The following is a 12399-nucleotide window of genomic DNA, read 5'->3' on the forward strand; positions in this document are numbered from 1 at the left end:
TATCGTCCCGTTCTCAAGTCGCTATCAAGCACTACTGGGACGCGAAGCTTTCGCCCGCTTTAACGCAATACCGTATTATGCATCTCTCACGCTTAAGATGCCCGGTCTACGAGGCATCATCTCTTTGAAGGGGAAGCACTAAAGTGCGCCTCCCCAAGCTGAGGACTGTGCGGCCGCTTTGACAGCCCCACAGTAAAATGGCCTCACCGGCCAAAAAACTTCGAAATAGGTCATTAAAGACCACGAACGCGGATAGACGAGTTTGGGACAAAATCATCATTGATGCAGGCTTAGTGGCCATATACCCCCACTAGGGGCTCCATGCATATACAATAAGAGACAATAAAGCTCAATTTTATATATTTTACTTTATACTTTGTTTATTTTAAACTTTTGTTCGGCACGACCCGTTTTCAACTCAGTTCCTCTCTTTTACAGATGAACGTCGTGCGGCGCCCGTCCAGGATACGGCATAACGGAGACACGGGCGCAGACGTGCAGTAGGGACCCGTTCTAAAGGATTCTTTTTAGATTAAGACCCTGCGTAAACCTTTTTTACTGTCTCTTGTTGCTACACATCCCCTGATTTTTTCTGATATAACCAAGGAGGAGGCTGGCGTCTTGGCATGTGGCCACATCAGAATTTTTTCACGTACCTGGACACTAGGGGCTTTTTTAATAAAGAGTGTTGTTTCGCCCGCACTCATAAAGACCGAACACCTTAGGGAGTGTTCGGCGTCGCGAGTTTTGGCATTATATGCATCAGCTCCGAATCATGTCTTTGGTCAAATGTTGGGTTGCCCGGCTCCTGAGTTCAGCTACCTTACGTTCCGCTCTATCGGCTAAGGTAGCACCAGGAGAACTACTGCGATTGTGCCCCGGTTCGGCCGGGCGAGCACCTCAGTAGAGAAAGCCAAAAACTGACTGTCATGATGTAGCGTGAGACTGGTCAGCCACTCGATGACCTATCGGAATCTATCGGATTCCTCCGCTTTAACAAAGGGCTGCTTCCCGGTCAGGCACATACGCGCCCCGAACTCGGGCGAGCGCAGTCGCCACCAAGGGGCTACCTAAATAGTCTCACTGTCAAGCTCCTATGGCTAAGTGAAAGTGTTAAGCATTATAGTCCGGTTGCCTGGCCCGCTGCGCTATCACCTCCTTTGTAGGACCAAGACGTTGGGTTAAGTGTGAAAATGCGTCTTCTGCGAGCACCCCCGCACTATGTGCGTGGGGGCTGAAGCCAACGACTGCCATCTTTTAGATTTTGTATATATATATCTTAAAACGGCCGCACAGGAGGTGTTCCCAATACTTGAAGGCACAAGTATAAAAAGGCCACTACAGTTTATCAAAATATTACTTTATAATTACATATGCTATCATAACATAGCATCTTTCGAGCACTGCGTCTCTATTACACGAGCGCCTTCAAGGACTTCCTGAAAATAGTGCTCGGAGGGTACTCGGCTTTTGTCCGAATCTCGGGACGCAACAACGGTGGTCTCCATCTCTGCCCAGTATGTCTTGACACGGGCAAGAGCCATCCTTGCGCCCTCTATGCATGTTGACCTCTTCATTGCATTAATACGCGGCACCGCGTCAAGGAATTGCTGCACCAAGCTGAAATAACTCTTCGGCTCCGATCTCCCCGGCCACAAATGACCCATGACGTACTTCATGGCGAGTCTGGACAACCTATTCAGTTCGGCCCATTGAGCCAAACGATCGTCCACTGCCAGTGGACACTTTGGATTGTGAAACTGTGACTAGAAAAGCTTTTCCACTTCGCGATCTTTCTAATCTCGAAAGTGTTCGGTCGCATCAGCAGCACTCGCTGCTAAATCCAGATAGGTATCCTCCACACTCCACATCCGGTCCAACGGAGCAAACTTCGGATCGCAAAATTTCCTTCGCAGCATAAAGGGCTTTCCAGCCGCAATCTGTTCGGCCTGACACAGCTCCTCCTTCGCAGCTCTCATCGCAGAGTGTGCATCCTTGGCATTGGCAACGGCCTTCTCTAAGTCCGTTTGTTTCGCCTGGTCTTCTTTCTCAAGAAGTCTGCAACGGTCTGCAGTGCTCTTTAACTTTTCGGCCATCTCGGCCATCTTTTCCTTGCTTCGGCAATGAGCAGCCTGTTCGGCTCTCAGCTCTTCAAGGGCTTTCTTGGCAGCCGCATCACTTTCTCTGGCTTGTTCTTTAGCTCGGGCAAGTTCTGCTCTAAGACTCTCCACGGCGGCCGCACCATCTGCGTCAAGCACACACATCGTAAGACACTGGCATAAAACTCTTCTTACCTGATGCCGCCCGAGGAATTAAATACCTTGAGCCTCATCAAGCCGCTTGTTGACAAGCGCGATGTCGGCATCTGCCACGTCTAGTTGCCGCTTTAGTTCGGCAAAATCATCAGTTCGGCTCGATTCCGGACACCCTGCCGCCTACATTCAAAGGCGACATCTTAGACCTGGGATTATGATCCTCCGCGTGCCGTCATTTCTTGACGACGCGCAGAGTCTCAGGGGCTACTATCTACACAGGGCGCATCTTATTCATGTGCAACTGACAAAAGTGTACATTATCTAATGTACCTCAAAGCCCGTCAATAAACTTTTGACGGCCTCATGCAATCCGCTCTCTGCGGATGAGACCCTTTCAATCACCGTGCCCATCAATGCACGGTGCTCCTCCGAGATAGAAGCTCGCCCCAGCAGAATCTTTAGCTCCTCCGGCCGAGCACCAGACGGTGCCGGACTTGTCCCACGACCTCTTTCAAAGGCCGGACGCGGAGAACCTCGGGGAGCCACATAGCTATCTTCCGCCCTTGCCGGATTCGGAGAAACCCTTCGCGACGACACCTCAGGGTCGCCCGCCTCGCTAGGCGGCACGGCAGGGGGAGGCGTCCCGCTCTCCATCATCTCCGGAAGGAGATCCCCCGAAGACGAGCTCTGCTGAGAAGGGCTGAGGTCCGAGCTACAAGGTAAAAATTCGGTTAATCTTCTTAGATATAAATCAAGGATTTCCCTCATCCCTCAAAAGGAAAATCTTTCTCTACTTACGGCTCGCTGGAGGGCTGATCCCCTTGAGGGCCTAGTCCGGCCGAGGAACTCCCCGGCGTCGGACCCTCTGATGAGGATTTTTTCCCCCGCTTCGAGGCCATGGTTTCCGGGTCGTCAGAGGCGGCTCTCTTCTTCCCCTTAGGAGAGGAATTGTCGGTTCCTCCCTTCGGAGCAGCCTCCTTCGAGGAGGCCATAGTTTCCTTGTCCTCCCCCTTGCTTCCCTCCAAAGGCATTATCTCCAGCATCCTGACCAGCACGGGATCCGGCCTGGTTTCGAGAAGCGGAGTCGGACACCTGATCAGCTTTGCCTTCGCTACCACTCCTGTTTAAAAGGACGGCTCTTTTAGGGGCAAGTTTATGACAATTATACGGATAGAAGGTCCGGGCACAAGGTTGCTTACTTGAGTATCCGGGCGATTGCAGCTTAGGCCTGCGTCCTCGGTTAAATCCGGACACATCTCTTATGATCCGAAGAACAGTTTATACATCTCCGCGGGCGTTGCGCCCATGAAATTCTGGAGATCTCGCGATCCCTCTGGATTAAACTCCCATAGGCGAAGGGAGCGACATTTGCCGGGCAATATTCGGCGAATCAACATGACCTGCATCACCTTGACTAGGCTGAGGTCTCCTTCCAAGAGATCCTTAATGCGGCCCTGCAACAAGGGCACGTCTTTGGGCAAACCCCAATCTAACCCTCTGTTGACCCATGACGCTAGCCGTGGTGGGGGACCCGAGCGAAGGGCAGGAGGCGCCACCCACTTGGTGCTCCGGGGAGCGGTGATATAAAACCACTCTCGTTGCCACAAACCTAGCTCCTCTTGAAAAGAGCCCTCGGGCCATGAAGCATCAGCATTTTTGCTTATAACAGCGCCTCCGCACTCTGCGTGCCGTCCCTTGATCATCTTCGGCTCCACTTTGAAGGTCTTGAGCCATAATCCGAAGTGAGGGGTAACACAGAGGAACGCTTCACACACAAAAATGAACGAGGAGATATGGAGGATGGACTCCGGAGCCAAGTCATGGAATTCCAGCCCGTAATAAAACAGCAGTCCCCTCACAAAGGGATCCATTGGGAAGCCCAACCCCCGAAGGAAGTGAGACATGAACACCACGCTCTCACCGGGCTGGGGACTGGGAATGACATGCCCTTGAGCAGGCAACCTATGCGAAATTTCGCCGGTCAGGAACTTAGCCTCCCTCAACTTTAGTATGTCCTCCTCCGTGACGGAGGAGGGCGTCCATCGGCCTTGAAGGTCAAAACCGGACATCGTCGAAGGTCCGAAGCGCCTGGAATCTGGAGCCTAGGGTGTTGGAACTCGAGGCGACGGGCGAACTCGCTTGAGATTGAAAAAAGGAGTAAGGCCTTGGTCTCTTTATAAGAGGTTGAATACCAAGAGCCCTCCCCGTAACCGTTTGGGACTCGTATTTAATCGAGGAAACATGCTAACGGGCACGGTTGGGTTACCCACGTCTGTATTGATGAGAATCCCGTAAAGGGGGTACATGATCTCTGCTTTGACAAGATGTGCCAAGGAAACCGCCTCGCAAAACGTGCTGAGGTGGAAAAGTAAAAATGATTCGAGTGAAGGACTTGGCCGTAGTGTGATGACGCACTGCGAAATACGTCAGCAGATTTGGTTTGTGTTTATATCATTCTCTCTATGGCAATATGTGGAAACTTATTTTGCAGAACCGGACACTACTCTTGGTGTCTACAATCTTCTATGAAGGACTTGGAGGAGGAACCCGCCTTGTAATGCCGAAGACAATCTGCGCGCCGGACTCGTCGTCATTGAAGCCTGGTTCAGGGGCTACTGAGGGTGTCCTGGATAAGGGGGTGTTCGGGTAGCCGGACTATACCTTCAGCCGGACTCCAGGGCTATGAAGATACAAGATTGAAGACTTCGTCCCGTGTCCGGATGGGACTTTCCTAGGCGTGGAAGGCAAGCTTGGCGATGCGGATATTCAAGATCTCCTACCATTGTAACCGACTCTGTGTAATCCTAACCCTATCCGGTGTCTATATAAACCGGAGGGTTGTAGTCCGTAGGACATCAACTCCATATACAACAATCATACCATAGGCTAGCTTCTAGGGTTTAGCCTCCTTGATCTCGTGGTAGATCTACTCTTGTACTACCCATATCATCAATATTAATCAAGCAGGAGTAGGGTATTACCTCCATCGAGAGGGCCCGAACCTGGGTAAAAACATCGTGTCCCTTGTCTCCTGTTACCATCCGGCCTTGACGCACAGTTCGGGACCCCCTACCCGAGATCCGCCGGTTTTGACACCGACAAAGGGGGTAATGTTTTAGGATCTTGAAACACATCCGCAAATTCTTGTATCACTGCTTGCACCTCATTCGGAATTTCATTTGGTGTTTTTGACATCACAGGAATGATCAAAGCAGTTGCCCAAATGTCATTACCAGTGTGCCATCTCATGGCTTGCTCAACTGATACTTCTTGTAACACCGGGTTGGCTGGAGGTAACAAGCCTTGCAAGGTTATGAGCTGGTCTTGAAATTGGAACCTCACCCATTTTTCTTTCCACTGACAAGTCATTTCACCCCACTGCTCTAGCCAATCCATCCCCAGGATCATATCATATCCTCTTAGGTCTAGTACTTTCATTGGGTAGATAAAAGTGTGGCCCTGAACCCACCAGTGCAGCTCAGGCACCACTGATTTACACTGTAGCATTTCCCCATTTGCCACCTTCACCTGCAATGGTGTTTTCAACTCTTGGTGTGTGAGCTGCACTCGGGCTAACATCTCAGTATCTATAAAGCTGTGAGTGCTTCCCGAATCCAACAGAATTAGCACAACTTGATTCCCAATTAAGGCTCGCAACCTGATTGTCCTTGGATGATCTGCCCCTGAAATGGCATTTACCGACAGTTGCCTCTCTTGTAAGGCTGCTTCCTGTTCCTCAACTGCATCAAGCACTTCATCAGATAGAACAGTAGGGCCTTCACATTGCAATGCTTGCACAGTTGCCTGAACCGGGTGCTTAGCACACACGTGAGTTGGTGTGTATTTTTCTCCACAACTATAACAAAGACCATTAGCCCTTCGAAACTCTTTCAGCTGTCTAGCTTTCCATAGATCTCCTACAGCCACTGGTTGAGCCTTGTAATCAGTTTTTGAACCCATTGCTTTGTGGTTTGTCCATTTAACATGTTTTCTTCTAGCCAAGACCTCTTCCTGAATACCACATCCACATGCATCGCAGCTTCGCTGACTGTAGCTAGTATTTGCATCTCCACCGCAGCTCTCAACTCCTCTCTCAGACCCAACACAAACCTAGTTACCAGGAATGTGTCGCTAACTGTGTTTTCATACAGCAGCAACTGGTAAGTTAATTGCGTAAACTCTCTTTTGTACTCTGCCACTGACCCTGACTGTTTTAGCATCATCAACTCTTTCATTTTGTGTCTGTGCACGTTGACATCGAACTCTGACATCACAGCAGAGCGAAACTCATGCCAATTAGGCCACTGATGAGTCAGTTTATACGCATGAAACTAATTGGCCGCATCGCCACACATATGCAATGTAGCAGAAGTAACTCTGAAGAATTCAGGAATCTCATACAAGGAAAAATAAGCTTCACATCCGTCGAGCCATATGCGTACATCACTACCATCAAAACGAGCAAAATCCATTTTGGGCATCCAAGGTCGACGTGGATGTTGCTCTTCACAAGAGGCTACAAATGCTACTTTTTGTTTCTCCAAATTTGACTGCTGACGCTATTGCTCCGTAGGTGCAGGAGGTTAAGTGGATGTGTTTTGTTCAGGGAATTTACCATAGGAGGAGTACCCATTATGTTGTCATTGGCTGAGGGTGATGATCCGGACGGCGAATGCTTGGACATCTGATCCTTCGCGGCCGCCACTTGTTCTTGTCGCACCTCGCCAATTGACTTCATTGTCAGGTTCACGTTACTCTGAATCACAGCGATGCATTCCACCTGAGTGTTGAACTTCTGATCCAACTCATCTATCCTGGTGAAGAGCTCATCTATCCGGTTGATTTTGTCCCCCAAACCTGCCAGGACTTCCAGCTTCTTCATCACTCGCAACTCGAACGCCTCCATTGAGCTGAGCACGAACTCAGTCTGCACACTTGCCTTGGGGGGAGCCGTAGTGACCGAGGTCTACCGCCGCCTAGATCGGCGAGTACTGGAGCGCTGCTTCTCCGCCTCCGCCCGCGCTCTATCCTCTGCAACCGACCTCCCACGCCTCCCGCACAGCGCCAATCCTGCCGCACCTTGGAATTTTACACCCAGTGAACGGACCCTGGGAAACCGTGTGCTGGCCTGATCCGCCGTCGAATGCACCCCACCGCCACTCAGAAGCGTCGCCTACGTCGCACACGATAAGCGACCTCTCACCGCTGCCGCGAGATCCGCCTCTGCGTCCGAATTTTACAGGAGAACCCAACCTCCGCGCAGTCGAGCCCGATTCACCGCCCCGCCACCAATCGCCTGAATCTGATACCAATTGTGATAACCTTACTTGATAAGGATCATAAATCACAGGATAATTCACTCTGTAGGGGAATTCAATTACAGAGTGGGCTTGTCTTGAGGTGGAAGAAAGAGTTGGGAAAGGGGATAGAATGAGCGAGCTATCAATTACAACTTCGCTGCCGATCTAGAGAACGAGTCGTGCTAAAAGTACCTACTCCAACTAGAGAGGCCAATGGCCCACTAGCCTTATTCCTATTACAAGGCCCAAAGCCCACAGCCCCTATTCACTCGTGCCCCTTTACTCCCATGCTTCGCCACCCATATGCTCTTGGTCGCTTACAATTGACTTCCTGATTGCATCTTGCAAATAACTTCAAGTTTGGAGCATGTCCGCTCATCTGCTGGTTGCAACATAAGCACATAGCTATGTGCCCTGTCCATTTGCAACCTTTTATTCTGCTGGATATGCTTGTTGTCAGAGTAAATGACCACGGGTAGCCTAGCCGGCTCCCCTTGGCCCGTCTGAAAAAATTACGAGCCGATCCGGCCCTCAAGAATCCAAGACGTGGGGCCGCCTTCCCCTTGCCGGCTGTCTCCTAGGCCGACTATCGAAAGGCGGCCCGGCTTTAGCCCTCATGAAGAAAGCCGTGGGCGGGCCGGCTCCAAGAAGCCGGCCACGAGAAGGCCGACTCCAAGAGGCCGGCTCCCACAAAGCGGTCAAGATCGTACCCTCGAAGTCTGCGTCCACATAACGGCGATGTGGCGGGGCGTGGCTACAGTAAAGCCTGCCACCCCCGAATCCAAGAGCACGCCTGGCACAGTGCGCCGTACGGGGTAGCCATGACCCGTCCGGCGCGGCACTGTTGCCATGTTGACCCTGATGCCACCCACAATGGGCTGTCAGCGCGGCCCACAGGCGGTGGGCCCCTTCAGGTAGAGAGACACCCGAAGGCGGCCAGGCCTCCCCTAGTCGGCCCAAGACAGGGCCGGCTCCCCGCAGCCGGCTTGCTTCCTCCCTCGAAGGAGACGCCCCATTAAGGAGACAAGATGCGGTGAGGCTACAGCGATCGCCCGCCGGGCGGCGGCACTGTAGCCACGCCCACCTCGGCGAAGCCCTCGTCACCAAGTTGAGGCAACAGTAACCAGCCACCGAAAAGGCCCTGGATAGTGGGGCCTGCCTGTCGACCAAGGAGCCGGCAGCCGGCGGGACCCACTAGCCGGCGGGCCCCAGCAGCCGGTGTAGAAGCCGGCGAGCGTAGACACAGACGGCTGGGGCCCACGCCCAGCCGGATTACCATTGTACCCCGGGGGGTGGGCCTATATAAACCCCCCGGGGCACCCATGCAAAGGGTGGATCTGAGCTAGTTTTAGACACCACATAGAGAGGAGAGGAGAGCGAGCCGTGCCCTTCTTCTTCCTCTCGCCAAACAGCTCAAGGAGCATCTTGTAGCCCCGCGCTCATCTAGTGATCATGCGGAGACCCCGCAGAGCAGCAGTAGGGGTGTTATCTCCACGGAGAGCCCCGAAGCTGGGTAAGATTCGCCGGCGTGCATGTCTTCGCCTCATCCCGCTTCCAGGCACCGGCGACGTCTTACTGGCTCCCACAATGATAAGCCACCCGTTGGCACATGTCGCACCTATCACTCGACATTTGGCGCCCACCGTGGGGCCAGGTGCACCGTCGTCCGGAGACCTGTTCTGGACGGGAACCCTCTTCCTCCCCAGCGAGCGTAGCCAGCCCGGCACGCCCGATAGCACTTGCCACGACGCGCTGCAAGGCGTCGCCAACGTCTGCGCAGCGAGCAGCCTCGCCGATCTCCTTGACGAGACCCTCATCTCCGACGAGCTCGCCTCTAACGCGGGCACCGACCACCTCGTCAACCTCCTCGGCCAGCTCCACGTCTCCGGCGAGCTTGCTGTGGACTTGGAGTCTGTTGGCTCCACCGATCCGATGCCTGTCGACTCCGACACGGCCTCGCTCGACGCTTTCCCCACCAACGTCGCGATCTACAACGACCCTCTTCCCCGGGCCGATGGCTGTGACGGCGCCACCACCGAGGTGATGGTCATCGGCCACGGCGGCGCTTCTGGCGAGAACGCCCTCGACGCCCCGCATGCAGTGGTCCGCGATTTGTCCATCCCCCTCCCGGCCGATGCCGACGCCGAAGCACTGGAGGCTCGCCGCCTCGCCCTCCTCGCGGAGGGCCGGAAGTTGGCTTCCATGAGACGCCTCACCGAGGCCCACCAGCGCGAAGCCGACCGCGCCGCCTTTGGCACGCCGCCCCCAGGAGGGCCAAGCCGAGCCGGCGTTGTCAGACAGCGCAGCGCTGCCCTCGCCGACACGCTAGGAGTCGACCTCTCAGTCTACGCCACTCCGCTCGAGAACCTGCATGCCGCCCAGGCGGCCGTAGACGAGCTAGATGGACTGGGGGCCGAAGAACTCCCCCACATGACCAGACGCATCCAGCAACTAATCGATGCAGCCGCACAGCGGCACGAAGCCGACGCTCGTGCGGAAAGCCCTCCCCCGCGCCGAGAGCACGGCGCGACGTCCTAGACGCCGACTGCGGGTAAAACCCGCGCGCGACACGAGAAGGAGTCGGCTGCCAGCCGAAGCCGAACCCGGACCTCCATCGAGCGAGATGCAGAAGGCCGTCCCCAGGCCGTGGAGCGGCGGGGCAACCCGCCTCCGCCTCGTGGGGAGAGATATCCCACCCCACCGCCTATCACGCATCCGACTCTCAGCGGCCGACTAGGTCTCCGTGAAGGAGTCGGCGAGAACGACGCCCGCCATCGGATCGACCGCCTAGCGCGATCCCTGGCGCTAGAAGAAGAAGATGATGTCGGCCCGCCTTGCTTCGGCCCCCGCATCCGTGACGAGCCTTTCCCCAAAGGGTTCTCGCTCCCAAGAGACACGCCCAAGTACAACGGCTCCATGAAGCCGGAAGATTGGTTGATCGACTACTCCACAGCGGTTCGCATAGCAAACGACAACATGCGCGTTGCCATGAAGTACGTGCCCCTCATGCTGCAAGGCATGGCGCGGACCTGGCTCAACAGCCTCAGGCCATACAGCATCAACAGCTGGCTAGACTTCACAGAAGCCTTCGTCCGCAACTTCACCAGCACCTACAAGCGGGCTCCCAAGCCCAGACAGCTCTCCTTGTGCGTACAAGGCCCTGCCGAGTCCACTCGCGACTACCTCACGCGTTGGGCCGAGCTTCGCAACTCTTGTGAAGGGCTGCACGAGGTGCAGGCCATAGACTACTTCAACGCCGGATGCCGAGAAGGCACCCTCCTTAAGCACAAGCTCCTCTGCGACGAGCCGGCTACCCTCAATGAGCTTCTGGTCATAGTGGACAAGTACGCCACCGCCGACTCCTCAATGAAGACTGAACTCCGGGTAGACGCGTCCGGGAAGGTAATCAACCCGGTGCCCAAGACGCCGGCTAGGGGACTCCGGCCGACGCCCGTACCAGAACGACCACAAGCGCAAGGGCCCCGTGCCGCTCTCCACCAGCCGGCAGGTGGCCACAGTCGAGGACAAGCAGCCCGAAGGGCGACCCGCACCCAAGAAGCAGAAGGGCGGCAGGCCGCCTTGGCAGCCGGCTTTCTCCTATGAGCAAACTCTCGACGCCCCGTGCAAGTTCCACAGCGGCGCGAAGCCGTCCAACCACACAACCCGGAAGTGCCACTGGCTCACCCGAATCTCCAAAGGCGAAGGGCTCGCGCCGCCTCCGCCTGCTGGTCCGCCGCCTCCGGCTCCGCAGCTGCCGACCGCTCGGCCAGCAGTCTAGTTGTGCACGATGAGTTCCCCGACGAGCATGCCGCCTATGTCGTCTTTACAAGCCAGCCCGAAGGCCGGCGTAGCAGACGCCGAGAGCACCAGGAAGTCAACATGGTCGCTGCCAACCCCGCCGAGCACATGCACTGGTCAAAAAAGCCTATCAGCTGGAGCCGGGCCGACCACCCAGAGGTGATGCCATCTCCCGGCTCTTATGTGTTGGTTTTGGATGCCACCCTTGCAACGGACAGACGCGCCGCCTGTTTCTCCCGAGTGCTGATAGACGGCGAGAGCAGCATCAACATCCTGTACCGTGACACCCTGGAGAAGCTGAACGTCAAGACGAAGCAACTCATGCCTACTCGGATGGTGTTCCCTGGCATTGTACCTGGCCTGTCCTGCGCCCCCATTGGCAAGATCAAGATTGATGTTCTCTTTGGGGACAAGGATCATTTCCGCCGAGAAGCGATCTGGTTTGAAGTGGTGGACCTAGAGAGCCCCTACCATGCATTGCTTGGCCGTCCTGCCTTGGCCAGGTTCATGGTTGTTCCCCACTATGCTTACCTCCAAATGAAGATGCCGAGCGCCAAGGGCATCCTCACCGTAGCCGGCGATTACAAGAAATCTTCCGAGTGCGCTGCAGCCAGCAGCCGGCTGGCCGAGTCCCTTGTGATTGCCGAAGAAAAGAAGATGTTGGACCGAGTCGTGGCCATGGCCGGCAAGCACCCGGCCCTGCCCCCCGATCCTAAGGAGTGTGATGCCCAAGGATCTTTTCAGCCGGCCAGGGAGACGAAGAAGATACCTCTTGACCCCGAGCACCCAGAAAGGTTTGCCGTCATCGGGGCAAACCTAAACAGCAAATAGGAAGGCGAGATCGCCGACTTCCTCTATGAGAATCGGGATATCTTTGCATGGTCCCCTAAAGACATGCCGGGTGTTCCGAAGGAATTCGCCGAGCACAAGCTACACGTCCGAGAAGGCGCAAAACCAGTCAAACAACCCCTCCGCCGACTGTCGGAGGAGAAAAGAAGGATTGTGGGAGAGGAGATAGCCCGGCTTCTGGTAGCCGGCTTCATTAT

The sequence above is a fragment of the Triticum urartu genome, chromosome 3 (genome assembly GCF_003073215.2).
Source record: "Triticum urartu cultivar G1812 chromosome 3, Tu2.1, whole genome shotgun sequence".
In the NCBI taxonomy this organism is placed as follows: Eukaryota; Viridiplantae; Streptophyta; class Magnoliopsida; order Poales; family Poaceae; genus Triticum; species Triticum urartu.